At 34.8% G+C, this 21,073-nt stretch overlaps 1 long non-coding RNA gene across 5 annotated transcripts in view; it reads right to left on the bottom strand.

The window, feature by feature from the left end:
• Positions 1–17,145: 17,145 nt before the first annotated feature.
• Positions 17,146–21,073, bottom strand: part of LOC102979556 (uncharacterized) — a 140,022-nt gene continuing 136,094 nt past the window's right edge. For all 5 annotated transcript variants that reach the window (XR_002891623.3, XR_002891621.3, XR_448820.2 and 2 more), the window contains one exon: positions 17,146–17,926. This is a non-coding gene — a long non-coding RNA (uncharacterized lncRNA). The remainder of the gene's footprint in view (positions 17,927–21,073) is intronic.

The following is a 21,073-nucleotide window of genomic DNA, read 5'->3' as shown; positions in this document are numbered from 1 at the left end:
AAATCCCTCCTTCCTGCCCCTCCCCAGCCCCACCCCCAGGTAGTCACTAATTTGCTTTCTGTCACTATAGTGGTTTTTTTTCTAGAATTTTATACAAATGTATTCCTAGAATGGGCCCTTTTTTGTCTGACTTCTTTTATACAGAATAATCATTTGGGGAATAGTCAGTGATGTTTCAATTGTAACAAAAGTTCATTCTTATTTTATTGTTGAGTAATAGCTCATTGTCTGACTATACCACAATTTTTTATGCACTCACCTGTTGTTGGACATCTGTGTTGTTTACAGTTTTTGACTATTACAAATAAAACCACTAGGAAATTTTGTGTACAAGTCTCTTTGTAAATGATTGCTTTCACTTCTCTTGGGTAAATTCCCTGAGTGATATGGCTGAGTCATAGAGTAGGTGTATGCTTAACTATTTAAGAAACTACCAAACTATTGTTTTTCCAAAGTGGTGTTCTACTCTTCATTCCTGCCAGCAGTGTATGAGAATTTCCAGTTGCTCCAAATCCTCACCAGCTCTTGGTATGGTCAGCCTTTAATTTTACCCATTCTATTGACTGTGTACTATCTCTTTGTGATTTTAATGTTCATTTCCCTGATAATCAATAATGTTGAATTTATGTTAATGTGCTTCTTTGCCAAATATGTATCTTCTCTGGTGGTGTGTATATTTAAATACTTTACCCATTTTAAAACTTAGTCATTTATCTTCTCTTCACTGAGTGTCAAGGGTTATTTGTATATTCCTTATACACCTCCTTCATCAGATATATGTTTTACAAATATTTTCTCCCAGTTGGTGGACTGAATTTTTACTTTTTATAAAATTTAATGAAGTCTAATTATTGATTTTTTTAAATATAGTTTTTGCTTTTGCAGTCATATTTAAGAAATCTTTACCTTAGCCAAGGTCCTTAATGATTTTCTCCTGTTTTATTCAAGATTTTAGAGTTTTAGCTCTTATATTTAGGTCTATAATACCTTATGAGTAATGTTTTTTTACATGGTATGATATCAGGACTGAGATTCACTTGTTTTTGCCTATGACTACCTATAAGTTCCAGAAGCATTTGTTGAAAAGTTTATTTTTCCTCCATTGCATTGGCTTGTAACATTTGCCAAAAATCGGGTCTATTTCTTTATTTCCTATACAGTTCCACTGATTTATTAGTCTATCTTTACATTAATACCAAAATGCCTTACTAAAGCTCCATAATTCTTGAAATCATGTAGTTTATGTCCTCCGAATCTTATTTATATGTTTTCAAATTTGTTTTAGCTGTTCTAATTCTTTACATTTTCATATAAATTTTAGAATAAGCTTTCAATTCTTAAAAAAAAGTCTGTTCAGATTTTGATTAAGATTATGTTGGATTTATAATAAATTTGGGAAGTATTGGTGAAGATATGGAGCAACTAGAATATTCATATATTCTAGTGAAAATACAGAATGGTACAGCCACTTTGGAAACAATTTAGCTGTACTTATAAAGTTAAACATACACTTACCATATGACTTGGCAATCCAACTCTGACTGTTTACCCAAGAGAAATGGAAGCATATGTTTAAACCAATCGTTTTACTGGAATGTTCATATCAGCTTTATTCAAAAAAGCCATAAAATGGAAACACGTTCCGATTTCTATCAGCTAGTTAATGCATAGAAGAATTGTGTTATATTCATATAATGAAATACTACTCAGCCATAAAAAAGAACTGTTGATACGTGCACTATAGATGAATCTCAAAAGCAATATGCCAAGTGGAAGAAACCAAGCATAAAAGACTATATTATGTATATTTTAAATTCTATTTACATGAAATCCTAGAAAAGGAAAACTATAATGACAAAATAGATCAATGGTTGTCAAAGGATGGAGTGGCAGGGAGAGAATTTGTTGTAAATGCACATTAAGGAGCTTTTTAGGGTGATAAAGGTGTCTACAAAGTATTCTATAACATGATTGCAGTGGACGTTTCATGACTGTATATATTTGCCAAAATTCCTGTAATTGTACTGTTACAATTATTAGATTTTATTGTATATAAATTATAACTCAAAAAAGCTGGCCAAAAAATGTGCAAAACTGCGTACATCTTGGAGATCTCTGGATATAATCAAAGTTGAGAAAATTCCATGTGATTCTGCCTATACAATTTAAGGTGCATTACTTTTTGGTGGTATGCTTTCTATGTACAGTGTATTAGCTATTTAACATAATTCAAACACTAAAGAAAATTAACTTACCAATTAAAATTACAGGTAAAATTTAGGAACCATTGATACAATGTATAATCTCGTGCAAACACAAGTTCGAGAATAAAACCTTTCTGTCACAACCAAAATGGTTTCAATGAAGATTGATAATTAAAAGATATTCATATTACTATTTCTAAAATCATATTTTATGACCTTGAGGCTTAAGGACATGACATCTTTCATTTAAAGTTGTCTCACCTGAGTTGAGCCGACTCAGTGAAATCTAGTGCCTAAGTGTGTTCCCTTTCTACAACCTTTTTTTTCCCCGTTATTATGAAAATGCTCCTCAATTTAAGAACGCTTAACATTTGGAGTGTTGCCATATAGCCTTTATTATGTAGCATCAACATTTGGTAATGATTCCAAAAATACTTTTGAAATGTTTACTTTGAGTTTTGTATTAAATGTTGTGCGTCAAGGAACCATATGGTCAGGCATTTTCTAACTTTTTTCAACTGCTGTTATGGCAAAACTACTACACTGAATGTAACTGAGAATATATAAAATCTAACTAAAATTTAAATGTTCAAACAAGAGACACGTTGAGTAAGTGATGATACCAGAATACAATAAAAGCTCTTTAATTTACAAGTTACCAGAGGCAAACATACTTTAAAGTTAGTGTAAATCAAGAAAAAAAAATTACTTTTTGTGTGAGAAAGATACAATCAAAGGAAGTAGAGGTTTCCTTGTTAACACAAAGGCAGAATTAACATTTAGATTCCCAATATCTCCTGTAGGGCATAGAGGAGAACACTGATCTTTCCCTTTTACTATCAATTAATTTTCAATCTGTTAAAGATAAATAGGCAGAGCCTAATTCTAAAGCTCTCTATGTTCTAGAATCTATTGATGTGGTCTAATTTCAGTGTGTACCTTGGGGCCAATGACAACAATTATTTTCAAGGGACATTGCTAATGAAACACTAATCATAGAGCTGACACAGTGTGGTGACATGGATAGAAAATCATATAGAGAAAATGGCAAAAAGTAAAAGGAAATCTTTAATCTTATCCTGCTAATAACAGGAAAACAAATGAATAAACACCAGACATGGACAGAAGGAGGAAGTGTTGAAAATTCTATTGCTGTATCACATTTAATATCCAAGGAAATTTTGAAAAATCCAGTTTAATATTCAGATATTTTCTGAAATCCAAATACTATATATTTTATCTATATAATATCACGTTATATGTATATAAACATTTTGACACACTGATATATAAATTTATCTACTTAACAATCACTTCTTGAACCTTTATAACATATACTTCTTATTAGAGACACAGAGATGAATAAGATGTTTGGTCATTAAGAAGTAAGACAGGGAAGAAATGATTATTTTATACATATTTGTGTATATATATATATATACACACACAAACACACATACATATATATATATATATGTGAGAGAGAGAGAGAGGGGTGCAATTGGGAGCACAGAGGATAGGGTTCCCAAACTCTACTCTGACAAGTTGGATGGGTTGGAAAGCAAAGGTAGACAAAATCAGAAAGGGGATTTTTGGCACAGGAAACAGCTTATGCAAATACAAAATTATAAGAGTATAGTCATTATGTAAACAGTTTTTTATGACCAAAGTATAAAATTTTCATCTTTTGAAGGGTGGCGCAGTGCAGGAAACTATTAGAAACAGGACTGGTGAACTATCAAGTCAGATGGTTAAGGGTTTACTAAGCAAGCCAAGGGGGTTAATTAATGGAAAAAAGAAGCCATTGATGAATTTTTTTCAGAGATACACCATGATCAGATTTGCATTTATGAAAGATCTCTTGATATTGAAGGGGAGCAGAATATGCCACCCCCAAATATGCTACTTGAGCATATTAATTTTTTGAATTAAAGTTACTTAAACAACTGATATAAGAGTGACACTGTGACTTCCTTTGCCCCCCTGAAGGCAGAAAATAAATCCCCCATATGAAATTTACCCTCCCTCTACCAGAAGGGTAGAAGGCATCCTTATCACCAGAGACAGAGAATTTGGGACCAAGAAGGCTGTATAAATAAACCTTGTTACTTCTTCACCAGTTTGCCACCCCAAGCCTGAACCCCTTTGTCTTGTCAGTTCTTCACAGATGTATTGTTTCCTTGCCTAATGGTATAAAAGCTGCCTGTTTTGTTCACTTCTTTGAGTCTCATATTTTTATGGGATCCCGTACATGTGAAATTAAATTTGCTTTTCTCCTATTAGTCTGCCTTATGTCAATTTAATTATTAGAACAGCCAAAGAACCTAGAAGGGAAGAAGGGAAAAGTTTCCTCCCCTACAAGATCTACAACTACTCTGACTTGCATAATTTTCGATCTCTTTTAAGGAAAATGACCATCCCTTTGCAAGCTAACACATCTGTCTGGAGAACACATTTAACATTCAATAGATGCTTGTGACAGATCTCTGAACCCTGCAGACAGAAGAAATACAGTAGACTCTTGAACAACACAGGATTGAACTGTGCAGTTCCACTTATATGCAGATTTTTTTCAATAGCAAATGCTATAGTACTACACGACCAGCAGTTGGTTGAATCCATGGACGCCTGGCCACTGAAATGGAGGAAGCACATGCTGATTCTCTGATTGCACAGGGTGTCAGTCCCCCTAAACCCGACATTGTTCAGGGGTAAACTATATTTTTATGGATTGGATTAAATAGTATTATAATTATTTTCACATATGAGCTATTTGAAAGTAGAAATCATTCTGTTCAGGTTTACGTCTACAATAGTAGCTCTCCAATCAATAGTTGAAGATCTAAATACAAATGAACCAAAAGAAATGACTGGTAATGGAGAGCATGAAAACAAACTAGATATAAGAGTTCGTTGGGGTAAACAGAAATAGTGAAACATCTAGTAAAGAGCAGGTGTTGATGGCAAGGAGGAGTTTTGACATCTTAAAAACCCCTATATATTTTTTTGTGCTATGTATTATTATGTTAGATAGCTTAGCTTATGAGCATGGAATTTGAGAAGATAGAAATGTAATTCTTATACCTACAAAGTCCAGTCCCAAGGAATGTCATAATCACTTTTACATTAACTGAGAGACTTGAGTAAAACCAAAATATTAACTGCTAACCAGGGTTTTGAATATGCAAAATTATTTGAGAATTTTAATAGGAAAATACATTTTTTGAAAGCAGGAAAAAAGTGAGTTATGCATCTTATTGAGTACTCCCAGAAAAATAATGTACTATAAACTATTAAATGGAAAGAGTAATCCACTAAGATGACCAAAACAACCAATGAAAAGTGAATGACATTGACAAAGTTATATAGTAAGAATAGATAATACAACAGGTTAAAACAAACCGTCAGTTTTTGTTTTTCCAAAGTAAGACTGTAAGAGGAATTTAACCAAGACTGGTAACTACTTGGTAATTCCAAATTACTATATTTTTTTAAGTTAATTATTGTGACTTGTTAAAAGACATTATGTAAGAATATTATTTTGAATTTCAGTAATATCTCAGAATATGCTTTTGATCAACTACAAGGTGCTGGGGATTTCTTGAAAAAGGAAATCATTTAAAGAAATGCTTTCTTTTCTGGAATATGTGAAAAAAAAAACACATTAACAAGTAATTATACTGTGGCAAATGCTATAATAGAAGCACAGCATTATTAAGTACTATGAGAAAACACACAATGAGAAAGTTTTTTTTTCTGACCAGATACAGGAAGAAGAAATTGAAGAAGACATTGAAGTAGCTCCTGAGTTGGGCATTGTTGTAGGAAAAGAACAAATGGGCAATTTGTTAATATAGTTTTTTTTTTTTTAGTTCTTTCATTATGGGGGAAGCTGTCTATTCAATTAAAAAATGAGAAAGGAAATGGTGGCAATGAAAACTAAATATAACATAGTATGAGGCATAAGCTTCAGAGTATAATCACTATTTACTTACTAGTTATTTTTGGAAAATCTCTCTCTTCAGAATGCAGCAATTCAGTGAGCATTGAGTTTTCCATGTGCCAAGCATACCTCCTATATACCAGGCACTCCTCTAAGGACTAGTCTAGAGGCATGGAGGTGAAAAGAGCCTTTGCTGTCAGGGAGCTGGCATTCCAGTGAGGGAGACAATACATGAGATGAAATTTGCTCAGACAAGTGAATGATGAGCAGGCATCTTCTATGTGACTGCTGGAGCCACTGGACTTGTAGGATTCCCTGGACAAAAAAGAGATCTTGAGTTTTAGGAAGTCTTGATGTGTATAAGGAAAAAAAAAGCCATATTTTTTTCTGGATATAAAAATTTTCAGTGACTTTTCAAGAATATCGTACTTTTATATTAGGGAAAGTGCCTTTGAATGTATTTATATAAACACTTCCCCATGTTTTTAGAAAACAAAACCAATATCAGAATGTAAATGTTTATCTTAAGAACAGCACTATTCTTGCAGGTAAAGCACAATGCCCTGTGTAATTTTTAGTATGTCTGCAAAACTTTTGCCCATTTGGAAGAAATGTTTCTTGGTCTTGTAAGAATTTAGTGTTCACTGAACTGTAAACTGATCTTACTTGAAGTCTTATGTGTATTGGTTTTCAAGTATTTGTGGATGAAGCTGATACTGCAAAAAAAGAAAAAATTCTACAGGTGTGAGCTTCATACCACACAAGACAGGCTGTGAATCAGAATTTGACTAGTTTTAAAAAATAATTTGCACATAGTATTATTTAGATGAGTGATTTAGAAATGTCACTCTTGGACTATTATGTTCCAATTGATGAGGCCGTGGTGACTGAAGGATGGTTCCACATCTTTTTGGGAGATAATATGGAATTTTCTCTAAATGGTGAGGCATTTAGAAGCATTCTAAGAAGGGCTTTGTTGGAGACAAAAATCTGAGATATGGGTTTAAAATAGGGACCTCTCTATAACTCATAGCAATTTGATTTTCAATTTGGAGTCATAGATATACATAGAATACTCCCAGTACTTTTTCAAATTTATAAGTGTGTGTGTGTGTGTGTGTATGTGTGTGTGCGTGCGCTCACGCGTGTGTGTGTTTTGATCAGGAGTTGGCATCTTCCCACAAGTTAGACAGGGAAACAGATGCTGAGGATGGCCCTGGACCTGCAGACCCTGAGAACAGGCATATTTAGGAGCTAGTTTTACATTACTTTTGGTGCTGTATTTCTGTGTTATTGTCCTCACATCTTTCACTAAAATATTAGTAAAATGGTTGTCATCATCGGAGTTGTATAGTGGTGACTTATGAGCAAGGCTTTTTCCATATTAAGGATGGGGTGACATTGGAGAGAATAGTAAGGCTGTCCTTCCAAGAGCTTTAATACGGGGTGATCACCAGGAGAGGCTGACTGCACCCTGCAGAGTGGTTCTCTATCTGATGTATTATTATCAACATGAATGCTAATGAATTAATGAAGAAGCTGAAGTGGAAAATTGAAGAACTTATTCCTGAGTAGTGATAGAACAGCTCCTTGGAGGGCCCTCAGAAATAACTAGAGGACCTTGCGTAAGGAGATTCGATATTAACTTGAATTGGGATGCTTAATGAGAATATAAATTAATTTTCCCCACTGTCACATGAGGCCAGGATCTGTTGGTAACTTGCAAGATAACAATTAAGAAGGATTGAGTCAACACTGAGAGAAGGGTAAGAGTCTATGTCACTTTGGGTATTGATGCCGAACTCTTTGGAAATGGAAAATCAGTGGCTTTAAAGTGAAGCCAGGATAGCCACAAAACTGAGGGCAAGTTCTACCTTCTGAGGCTTTAGAAAAGGTGACATCACTTGCTTATAGGAAGCTACTTTATTCTAACCAAAGTGACAAACTATGAAATTTCAGAGAAATTGCATTTGTCTTATTTATCTCTCTATTTCCAATTTCTAGCAGAGTACTCTACTGAATGGGAACATTTTGAAAAAGTTGGTAAATACATAGATTTTCTCATTAAATAAAATCTAAATTATTAATTTTAAAAATTGGTCCATTCCATTGCTAAAGGAATAAATCACAAACTCCAGAACAGTGCCTGGCTCCAGTCTACTTTAACAATCTCAGCTCCCAATTTCTCTGTATGAATCTATAATCATATTAACCCCCAGCCTTTCACCAATCACAATTGCCTAATCCTATTGCCCTACTCTTGCTCACCTCTTCCCTTAATTAAGGATGTATTTCTCCCAGTCTCAATGTCCATCTATATATTCCTCTTTGATCTTTGGAGGGGTGATAATTTTTGATAGGTGCTTTTGCTACTTCCACTTGTGCCCACAGTTTTTTTTTCATGGCATTATCCAGAGAGAGGTTTCATGGGGTATTTTGCATTTGTTTGTTTAATGTAAATTAGGTCATATCAGTCCATCTTAAAACCGTCCATTGGTTTACCATCACACTTAAAATTCAAGTCTTCATCATGTCTTTCAAGGTCCACACTTCTCTGGCACATGGCTTCCTCTCCAAAGTCATCACCCCTCACTTACTCTTCTCCAGCCATATTGCTGCTTCTTGTTCCTTGAGCCTGCCAACTCCATTGTAGCTTCAGGGCCTTTTTTAAAAATTTATTTTATTGAAGTATAGTTGATTTACAATGTTGTGTTAATTTCTGCTGTACAGTAAAGTGGTTCAGTTATACATATGTATACACATTCTTTTTTATATTCTTTTCCATTATGGTTTATCACAGGATATTGAATACAGTTCCCTGTGCTCTACAGTAGGACCTTGCTGTTTATCCTTTCTATATATAATAGTTTGCATATGCTAATCGCAAACTCCCAATCCATCCCTCTCCCATTCAGACCTTTTAACTTGCTTTTTCCTCTGTCAGGAAATATCTTTTCCCAACTCTTTTTGTGGCTCATTCTTTATTTTATACTTGTTTCTACTTAAATGTCACCTTCTGAGAGAAATGTTCTCTGACTTAACTAATCTAAAATAGCCCCAACTAAAACCTTTATCCTTCCCACATCTACCCATTAATATGCAAATATTTTACTATATGTACTATAAATTCCAAAAGCTGTCAGAAGCTGATATATATATATATTTTAAACTAAAATGGATTAGAAATAACTGCTTATTAATGAAACCACTGAGAGTAAGTAATCTCACTGTCTAACCTGTGTTTAGCTATTTTGTTCAACAAATTGAACCTAAAATAAAACAAAAATCTCACCTTTGAAAGAGGAATGGGGTGAATCTCCTTTTGATCAGTAAACACTCATAATTATTGTTCTTGAATAATTACAGGATAATTACTAGCTCAAATCCAGTCTCTCTTCAGTGAAGCATATCAGGATAGAGTAAAAGTAAACATAGATTTGTAAGTGGTTTTGACCATATGCTGATGGTCTGGAAAAGGTTGATTCACTCGGCAGAAAATTTTGGTCTGACCATCTAAAAGCTGCTTCTCTTTTTTACCCATAATTGTATAAGTCTTCTAACCTTGGTTTAACCTTTGTCAAAACCTTAGAAAGTCTCTGCCCTTGACTTTTCAACCATGAAATTCCTTTCTGCATATAATGCAATTTTAAGTTTTTCTGTTTCCCTGGATCTTCAGTTGCTCCTAAGTAGCTGCTAGAAATATGTGGCTAGCTTTAGTTGAAACTGCAAATTCTCAACTCCCTATTTGAGATGCACATAGATAGGCTTTGGGAAATTCACCTAGTTCTCATTCCTTCAAAAGGAGAAAAAAAGTTTTGCAATTTATATTTCTTTGAAAAGTATTTTGTGGTGCAAAATTATGCTATATTTATGGTGTGAGGGTTATTTTTTTTTTCTCTAAAAGACCCAAAGAACCATAGGGTAGCAAACTGTTATTTATATACAGTTATTATTACTTCCATATTTCATCATTTAAAATGGTCCATCATTAATAGCACTTGGGAAAAATACTTCATTTATGGATATCTATATATTATTTCACATTGGATCATGTTTAAGTATTCTTGTCCTGGAATTCAGTATTCTGTTCACAGATGAAATAACTTCTGTCAAGGTGATGGTTAGAAATTACCAGGTTCTGTGGCTCTGGTAAAGAGAGAAGGTCCATAGTTTCAGGCTTACTGTTTCTATCAATGTTGTGTCCAAAAGGCTCTACTAGCTGAAAGTCTACCAACTGACGTAAAATTTGTTGACTTTGCCAGATATCACACCATAAATCATTTATCAAATGATTTTGTCAAGAGTTGAGAATGGGGTAAGAAGGTTTTGTTCTTCCTAAAAAGTCTTTAATGTTCCTTTTTCTTAGAGGATATACTTGCCAAGTAGAGAATTCTTGGTTGACTGTTTTTCTTTCAACACTTTAAAGATGCTAGTACATTGTCTTTTGGCTTACATTTATGATAAGTCTTCTGTATATCTTATATTTGTCCTTTTGGACGCAAATTGTCTTTTTTTCTGGCTGCCTTCAAGATTTACTCTTTACCTCTGATTGTCAGCAGTTTGAGTGTAATATGTTTATGTGGGGGTTTCTTGATTGTTTTGTTCTATTTTTAGTATTTATCCTTCTTAGGTCTCTCTGAGCTTTTTGGATATGTGAATTTTATTATTTTTGGAAAATTCTCAGCCATTATCTCTTCAAATATTACTTCTCCATTCTCTTTCAATTAGCTTCTGGAATTCCAATTACACATGTTATATTGTTTTATAATATCCCAATTCTATTTTTTCTGCTAATGTATTCTTTTATGTTATAGTGTGGATAATTCTTATTGATCATGTGAAGTCCACTGATCCATTTCTTAGCTATGCCATATATACTGCTAAGCCTACCAAAGGCTTTCTTCAACTATGTCACTATATTTTTTCTAGCATTTTCATTTCATTTATATCTCTGCTAAAATCTCCCATCTGTTCAAGCATGTTGTTCACCTTTTCCACTAGAACTTTTAACTTATTCATTATAGTCATTTTAAATTCCCTGTCTGAACTTGATTCTGTTAATTATTTTGACCCTTAATAGTGTTTCTTTTTTGTCCCTTGATAGTAACTTGTCTCTTTCTTGTTTTTATGTGTTTTATAATTTTTAGAAAATACGAAACTGAGGTAAATATTTTTGCCAGAAATTGGCATGCTTCCCTTTCTGCTATGCCGTAAGTATGCTGGGTTGAGTTAATCTATTTAGGAGTTTAGCTGGGCTTGGGTTTTATTGTTTACTTTTGTTTGAAGTTTGTTATTGATATCATTATCCACAGTGTACTACAAGCTTCAGAGTCCTCTAACATTTCCTTATACTTAATGTTGGGCTAGACTGAGTGTTTTTCTCAATGTTCCTGTTCCACCCTCAGCTTTAGGTGTTTCCTCTAAGCCTGTGCCTCAAAGAAGGATTTTCTTCACACTGTTGTCCATTCCCCAGTGGTAAACCACTATTACTTATTACTTAATGTATGTTAGTCTGGTAGGAAGTTGTATGTATTCTCTGTTGTCATAATTATCCTATTTTAAGCAAGCTTTGCATCTCTGGGTATTGGGGATGGGACTTGTTCAGTGATACTGCCTCTTACAGCACACTTTTAATGGTCAAAGCCTAGGATGGTTTCTATTTGAAGTCCAATAGTAAAGAAATTTTTTCTTTTAATTTTCCCCAGCTGAAATGGTTTTTCAGTGTATCCCTGTGGGTAACAGAATTTGCTTCTCTTAAGAGTATTGTACAGTGGAACTTTGTGCCTTTACTACTACCCTCCTTGGGCCTACACTTAAGGGTGGCTTTCCCCATTCTACCACTCTGCCTTCCATCTTTTTCATGAGAATATGATGAACTCCATTGAGAGAAGCCTTCAAGTGGCTGCAAATTCTCATGCTTACCCATATCTAGCCTTTAACGACTGGTTAAATATTTTAGCTTAATATTTTTTCTGAGTTAAGAATTCTGAGGTATAAAGATTGATTTTATCTTTTAAAATGTTGCTCCTTTGTCTTCTATCTTGTATAATTTCTTACGAGAAGTCTATGATTCTTCTTTTCTTTGCTCACCTATACATATGTTTTTCCTCTGACTGTTTTAAAATTTTTCTCTTCAGTGGTTTCTAGTAATTTAATTACAGGATGCCCTGTGTGGTTTTCCTTGAATTTATACTGATTTTGGTTTATTAATCTTCCTGGATGTGTGGGTTTAATTTTCATGAAATTTAGAAATTATTATTTCAAATTGTTTTTCTGATTCTTCCCTTTTTGGTAATCCAGTTACAATGATATTAAACAGTTTGGCTTTTTCCATATGTTCCTTAGGTTATGTATATTTCTTCAGAATATACAGAACTATGCTCTATTTTTTATAATATCTTTTACAATAACATAATGCTCACTGATTTTCCCCCTGCATTACATAACCAGATGTTTATTCTATTCAATCAATATTTAAATACAGATATGTGCTTTTCATCTTTAGAAATGTGTATCTTCCATTTCTTCTCTCATTATTTTCATGTTTTACTTTACATCTTTGAGCATAGTTACAACACATGTTAAGGTCTTTGTATTAACCTCATCAACTGTCACTTCTGTATCTGTTTCTATACACTGATTTTTCTCATGGTAAATGTGTCAGTTTTTCTGCTTTGCACGTTTCTATTAATTTGGGGTTGGATGCTGGATATTTCTGAGGGATGAATTTTGGTGTCTTCCTCTTAAGACTGTTGTAGTTTTTTTCTGTAAAGCAGTTAAATTATTTGGAGATTAGCTTGGTGTTCTTCAAAGCTTATTGCTAAGCATTGTTAGGACAGTTATAGGATAGCATTTTTTCTACATCTAGCTTAGCTCTCCTCTGAAGGCATTATCCTTCTAGAGTGTGTACTGAATGTCCTGGTTATTTAACAAGGTTTCTTGACTTTTGATGGCCACAATTCAAACATTCTCAGACCTGTGTTAGCTTTGAGGATTATTCTTCTTACAATTCCTTGCCACATTTTTCACTGCACACATTTGGCTTATTATTTAGCAACAAACTCTAGGAAACTTCTATGCAGATTTATGAAACTTTTTTCACTGCTATCTCCTTTCTGGTACTCAGCCCCACAAATCCTGGCTGCCTGTAGCTCCCTCATCTCCAAGCTTTGTCTTCTCAATTAAGCAGGACTTTTATGATCTGTAGGGGTCTTCATCCCTGCACCACCACCTGAAAAGTTCCACCAGGCAGGAAACTGTCAATTGCAGGGCTTATTTCATTTATTTATCTTCTTTATGGATCACTTTCAACTGTTCAGTGTCTGAAAATAATATTTGCATTTTTTTTTCAGTTTCTAGTTGTTTATGGTGGGAAGGCAAGTGTGGTCCTAGTTAATTATGGCTGCTAGCAATTTTTGAGCAATTTATTTATGTATTTAGGGCTTTTCTAGATTTCAATTTATTTCATTATCCCACTTTATAATCTAAAGGCCTGAATGATTTTTCTTGTTCCTGAAATGTCTCTATACATGTCAATTCCAGCTCTCACAGATCGGGCATCCACCGTCATGCACAGAAGTTGCTCACAGGCAATTTGCTCTTCTATGAGAGCTTGCTTCTCTTTGAGAATTTGGTTTATCAGGGTTTCTTCGCATTTATCACTTTTCACTATCCCCATAGAACAGTATGATTTTGATTTTGACTTATATTTCTTCTTATTACCAGGCAATGAAAATCTTTCACATCCATCTCTATCTGACCAAGAACGAAAGCCGTGTACTTTTCACAGTATATTTTAGTAAAATGTTACTAATATAACTTCTTGTTGACACACTCAATAAATTAATTGGTCTCTTAAAAAGCAGTGAGGCAAGCGTTCAGATTTCTTGAAACATAAATCAACCTAAAGCTTTTTTCAACACAATTCTTTATGTCACAGGATCTAAAGCCCCTCTTTTTGCTCACCTTTGCTGAACTGCAGCTTTTGGCAAAGAGATACTTTACAAGTTGAGCTCTTTTGGGAGTTCCGCAGAGGGATAAGGGCAATGGTTCCTCATCCTAACATGCCATTCCATTCTTGGACTTCAACACAGAGAAAGCAAGTTAGGATATATGTATTACATGTAGCCTCTACCTCTCTCGAGACAGGATTTTTCAGTCTCTTCTCCTCTGGTATAGAATTAATCTCTGTCCTTTCTAAATGCAGCCTCAAGTTATAACCTTACCATTTGGCAGTCATGAAAACTGGCTTACTCTAGGAAACAAATCTGTAAAGCTTTTACAAATACTCACCTGACAGTGAGACTACCTGTGAAAAGCCTTGTTTTAAAAGCAAACATATATGAAAGATCAGGATCGTAGATTATAGAACTAAAATTTTAATGAAATCATGAAAAATAAAGAATACAGACTTCTTATATACTAATTCTCTTTCTTTTTTTATTCTGAAACATTGATCTTTTGCCACAGTCAGTCCTTAATGTTCCTCCGTATGGTACCACTTGATGCAAAAAAGATAATTAAAGTTTTTGCCCTGTTTTTATTCTCCAGGATAAAAATTATGGAGGTAGCACCACTAATTTTTAGAAATTTGCTTCATTGAATAAATTCCATAAATATGGAGGGTGGGCAGAAGTGAAAGGGAAAAACTGATTTGGGGGAGTCAACTTCTTAGGAAATCCTTATTTCTTCTGAAGGCAAGTTAAAGATTGACAAAATATATAGAGATAAACAAATACAGTTATGAAAGAATACTGATAACAGAGGTAAAGATGTATAGGAAATATATGCACAGTATTTTTGCTAATTATTAGCTAATCCATTAAGCAAATTGTTTTGAAAGCCAGTACTACACTGTCTGATACTGTAGCTGCTAAGTGTATATGAGTAAATTTAAATTAATCAAAACGGAATACAATTGAAATTCAGCTCCTCAGTCTCACTAACCACATTTTAAGGGCTCAGTAGGCACATATGTCAGGTGGCTGTCCTACTAAACTGTGTAAATATAGAACATTTCATCATTGCAGAAAATGTTATTGGACAGTACTAGCCCAAAACATACTACGTTCTGTCCTAGGCCCTTGGTTATAGAAATATACAGAATTTTTCTGCCTTCATGGGACTAAATGTGTTGCTATATTCAGACAATAAACATGTAAACTAATATGAACTCATGTTAAGAATAAAATAAAAAAGGATCATAGGAATCAAAGAGAAATATCTAGGTCAGCGGGTAGTGGTGGTTATTTTATCCAGAATGTTTAGGGAAGACTTCTTTGAGGACATGGCATAGAAGTCTGCCATGCCAAGACCCAAGATAAGAGCATTTGAATCAGAACAGAAGATACAAATATCCTGAGTTTTGTAAAGTTATCCTGAGACAGAAAAAAAAAAAAACCCAGAACATTTGATGAGGGCAGTCTTTACCAATGACTTATGAAAAGCAAAGAGATCTGAGAAAAGGATTGATTTAAAGAGCTGTCTTCTCAGTGTGACCTCAAGGAGTCCCTGGAGTGGTGGTAATGGGGGTGTTAGAGGCAGGCTATTAAAGGGGACACGCATGTCTTAAGGGTCAATTGCTTTTCACCCAAGTTTGGATTCCTTTGGACACACACGTCCATCCATAGTGCTATACATTATGAAAACCAATGCTATGCCCATGGTCAGTTTCTTTCCCAAACTACATTTTTAAGGGCCTAAGCACGTAAGAAGATGTGGGAGAGCACCTTTTTCTCTGCCCCAGTTCTTTCCTGACAATTACGAGTCAGATGCACCTTAGAGTCCTCTAGAGGGCAGCATTGCTTAATTCCAAATGCCATACACACAGTCTTGGGTCTTTGAAAAACACTGATGTAAGACCTGTTAAGATGAAATTCTCCCAGAAGTTTCCTTGGAAATGGAAATAATTCAACACAATTTTTGAAAGATGTGCTTGGGAAATTTTCTGTGAAAAGATATTCTTCTTTAAATGTTCACAAGGATAAATTAAACCCTTGAGGCTAGAGTTTTCTCTCTTGCCAGTTTGGTTGTATCATCTCTCAGGTTCTCATCACAAAATCAAGCTCTCCCCCAAAGACTCCCATAAGTCTTCATTCACCTCCTCCTCTGTCCAGGAAACATTTATTCATCCTTCATGTTTCATTAGTCTTTGAGGAAACCTTCATGACCTCTTCTTCCCTGACCACCCCTCCCCCAACTAAAGATAAGGGACATGGAAGTGAAAGAAGTGTTCCTGGGAAAGAAAGGGAAATAAGAAAGCATTTTATCACAATTTTGATGACAGTTTTGTACATTTAAGGAAATAAATTGAAAATGTCTGATACTAATGCTTGAGACTAAGGTTAAAAATAAATGATTTTTTTGTGTGTTCATCTGGGGCTGAAAGCAAACCAATCCATTAATTAATAAGTCTTTTATATGGTTTCTATGTGCTTTGAATGGTGCTCTTGAATAGGAGATATTCTGGAGTGAAAAAGGAAATATATTTTCATTCTTGCTAATTTTATTTTAAAATATTATATCTGTTAAAACAACAACAACACAGGCCCAAAATGGCATCACTTATGCTAAAGCCCATGATACCAAACCTAGATTTAATACCTAATTGCAGTTTCAACCTTCACCAGGAATGTAATTTTTCTTAATTGAGATAACAGTTGATGTACAATATTATATGTTACAGGTGTGCAACATAGGGATTCACAATTTTTAAAGGTTATACTTCATTTATAGTTATAATAGAATATTGGCTATATTCCCCGTGTCGTATAATATATCCTTGTAGCTTATTTTATACCTAATAGTTTGTATGTCTTAATCCCCTATCCCTATATTGCCCCCCGCCACTTCCCTTTCCCCACTGGTAACCACTAGTTTGTTTTCTATATCTGTGAGTCTGTTTCCTTTTTGTTATATTCACTAGTTTCCTTTTTAAAATTCTGCATATAAGTGATATCATACAGTATTTTTTTTCTGTCTCATTTCACTTAGCATAATACTCTCCAAATCCATCCATGTTGTTGCAGATGGCAAAACTTCATTTTTTATGGCTGAGTAGTATTCCATTGTATATATATACCACATCTTCTTTATTCACCCATCTGTTAATGGTCACTTAGTCTGCTTCCATATCTTGGTAATTGTAAATAATGCTGCTATGAACATTGGAGTGTATGTATCTTTTCAAATTAGTGTTTTCATTTTTTTTGTTTGTTTTGGATATATACCCAGGAGTGGAATGGCTGGGTCATATGGTAGTTCCATTTTTAGTTTTTTGAGAATCCTCCATACTGTTTTTCACAGTGGCTGCACCAATTTACATTCCCACCAACAGTTTGTGTCATCTTCAATTTCTTACATCGGTGTCTTATAGTTTTCTGAGTACAGATCTTTCACCTCCTTAGGTAGGATTAATCCTAGGCATTTTCTTCTTTTTGATGCACTGGTGATCTTACTGAGTCCCAAGCTCGTACTGCTCGCCACATGACAGGCCAATCAAATCAAGAGACAAGTTGTTGGGCAAGGAATAGCAACTTTATTCAGAAAGCCAGCAGAGAAGATGGTAGACTAGTGTTCCAAAAAACCGTCTTGCCTGGGTTTGTAGGCTAGTTTCTTTCATAGAGCAAAGAGGGGGAAGTGAGGAGATAAAGGGAAAAAATAGGCAATAAGATGTTGCAAATATTTGCTAGTTCCAGCCAGACTCTGGAGGGGTTGGATGTTAATTTCTTCTTTCCTGCAGCCACACATAGGTGGGCCTGGTCAGGATGTTTCCTGTGAGCTAAACAAAGGTATTTTAGTTTACGCTCAGGCATAGGAGGCAGGGTTCCCGGAAATAGGCCATTATGTATACTTTAAGCTACAGGCAGCATCCCTTTAGCAACTAACTTGTAGCAAAAGCACTAAAATACGAAGGTTAAGGTAAAAGAAACATCCAATATGGAGTCAGATTTGTTCTTCCCTCTTACAGTAAATGGAATTGTTTCTTTAATTTCTCTGATAGTTCATTGTTAGTAGACAGAAATGCAACAGATTTCTATATATTAATTTTGTATCCTGCAACTTTACTGAACTTATTGATAAGCTCTAGTAGTTTTCTGGTGGCATCTTTAAGATTTTCTGTGTATAGTATCATGTCATCTGCAAACAGTGACAGTTTTCATTCTTCCTTTGCAACTTGGACTCCTTTCCACTAGATGTAATTTTTAAAATAAATTTATTAAATTTATTTATTTTTGGCTGCATTGGGTCTTTGTTGCTGCATGCGGGCTTTTCTCTAGTTGCGGTGAGCAGGGTCTACTCTGTGTTGCGGTGCATGGGCTTCTCAACGCAGTGGCTTCTCTTGTTGCAGAGCACAGGCTCTAGGCACAAGGGCTTCAGTAGTTGTGGCATGTGGGCTCTAGAGCGCAGGCTCAGTAGTTGTGGCACACAGGCTTAGTTGCTCCGCAGCATGTGGGATCTTCCCGCACCAGGGATCAAACTCGTGTCCCCTGCATTGGCGGGCGGATCTTAACCACTGTGCCACCAGGGAAGTCCCTACTAGATGTAATCTTAATCAACCAGTTTATAATTTTCTGCTCAACACCAATGTGGTAATCTGTCACATGAACACTCTCCATCCCCCAGAAAAAGAAGAGGCAATCTGCGTAATAAAAAGATGTTCTGGCCTAAAATTAATCATGACTTTTCTTTTGCTAAGAGCTCCCTTGCCCCTACCCTTCTTTCTATAAAAACCTTCCATTTTGTACAACACCTCAGAGCACCCTTCTGGTTGCTAGATGGGATGCTGCCTGATTCATGAATCACCTAATAAAGCCAATTGGATCTTCAAATTTACTGGGGCTGAATTTTGTTTTCTAACACATCTATTATGGTGGTGTTATGTGAGACAATAAAATCATATTCCAATTCTAGAACCTATCATAGCAAATTGTACTTTTTTTTGCACATATCAGCCCCTTTAATACATATTTGCTCAATTGAGTTGACCTAAGCTTGATTGCTTAGTAAATTTAATTATTGCATAAAATTTGGATTTACTTCAAGGAAATGAGGCAATTACTTAGATCATTATTTAATGAAGCAAGTAGCAAGTTCAGGAGAACAGATGTCTATACAGTCCAAATATAACGATAAAATTCACTAGGTAATTATTCAAGTTGCACATGTGCCTAAAAAAATAGTTGAAAAACACTATCAATTGGCATGTGGTTAAAATGATTTTATATCAAGGAATCATTTTTCCCTTTTCTGGCAAAAAAAAAAAAAAACTGTCTAAAATAATCTATACTTTGGGAGAATTGCCAACACTGGATCCAATTTTTTTGCCACTGTAATAAAGTGAGCTCAAAGATAACTCATGTTTAATAATAAAAAAAAAAAGCTTCTTCTCTATATTTTCTTTATAAACTCTTAGAAGTGCCAGTATTTTTTGAAGATTAAATGATGTTAGTTTTAATGTAACAAAACAAGATCTTTTGTTTTATTTCCTTTTTATTCATAAACATTTTCAGCCTTACCCCTTATTTTCACCCAAATGAACCACATATGCTAAATATTAAAATTCTGGGTACAGGAAACATACAAAGATATATTTCATAATTGAAGAATAAATTGTGTTAATAAAACTGGAAACAGAGACCCAGGTTTCAGGGGCTTCCCTGGTGGCGCAGTGGTTAAGAATCTGCCTGCCAATGCAGGGGACACGGTCCAGGAAGATCCCACATGCTGCAGAGCAACTAAACCCGTGTGCCACAACCACTGAGCCTGCGCTGTAGAGCCCACGAGCCACAACTACTGAGCCTGAATGACACAACTACTAAAGCCTGCAAGCCTAGAGCCCATGCTCTGCAACAAGAGAAGCCACCGCAATGAGAAGCCTATGCACTGCAACGAAGAGTAGCCCCTGCTTGCCACAACTAGAGAAAGCCCACACACAGCAACGAACACAACGCAGCCAAAAAAAATTTTTTTAATAAACTAATTAAATAAATTTTAAAAAAAGAGACCCAGGTTTCATACACTCACTTGCATATCCGTTGTCTTAACACATATTTATTAAATAAATCTTACATGAATCTCTGCTCTCAGTGCTCCTATGGTTAATGTGTGGATTTAATAGTTTTAACAATCAAGTATGTAATTAGGAAAATAACAGTGTGACAGAGAACTTTAAAGAAGATAATGATTCCTTTTCACTTTACTTTTACCTACATGAGGTATTGAAGAGCTTCAGGTGGTAGAGAAATCACCTCCGCCTCAGGACATTTTGAAAAGTTTCAAAAGAAAAGTTGAATTTGAGATACACCTTATAAGAGAGCTAAGATTTCTTTAGGTACCAAGAGAATAAGAGTGTGTTGGTTGGAGTGAGTAGAAAAAACTAAAGTGGGAATGACACGTAAAGATAGCAGTCATTTATTTAGCGCTTACTATTTGTCAGGTAACTTATCTCCTATAATTCTGACAATGACCTTAAATCCTCATTCAGTAAATGGGGAAACTCAAGATCAAAGATACTGAGTAATTTGCTGTAGGTCACACAGCTCTTAGGAAACAGAGGCTGAATTCATTCCTCAGAGCTCTCTGACTCTTGATTAAAAGAGTCACCTACTTAGATCTCTTGTTCCTGGATCACAATTCATACTAAAGAGAACTCAACTTTAAGACTCAAAAAACTCTTCTAGGGAAGCCTATAAGTGAAAAACCACATGTGCCAGTAGCTAAGCAATGTCTTGTTTCAATGCAGAAATGATATTTACAGTGAAACTGACCTTTCTTGTATGTAAGAGATTCAATACAGGATTCCATTTACTATGGCAGGATATGAAATTAACTCATGAGATTTGAACTTCCTGGTACTTTCAAACCAAGACTTTAAACAACCCTGAAATTTACAACAAGCATATTACAACTGGTGGCTAAATGGGAG

The sequence above is a fragment of the Physeter macrocephalus genome, chromosome 6 (genome assembly GCF_002837175.3).
Source record: "Physeter macrocephalus isolate SW-GA chromosome 6, ASM283717v5, whole genome shotgun sequence".
In the NCBI taxonomy this organism is placed as follows: domain Eukaryota; kingdom Metazoa; phylum Chordata; class Mammalia; order Artiodactyla; family Physeteridae; genus Physeter; species Physeter macrocephalus.
The sequence above is the reverse complement of the archived record's forward strand: the minus strand, read 5'-3'. Positions and strand labels throughout refer to the sequence as shown.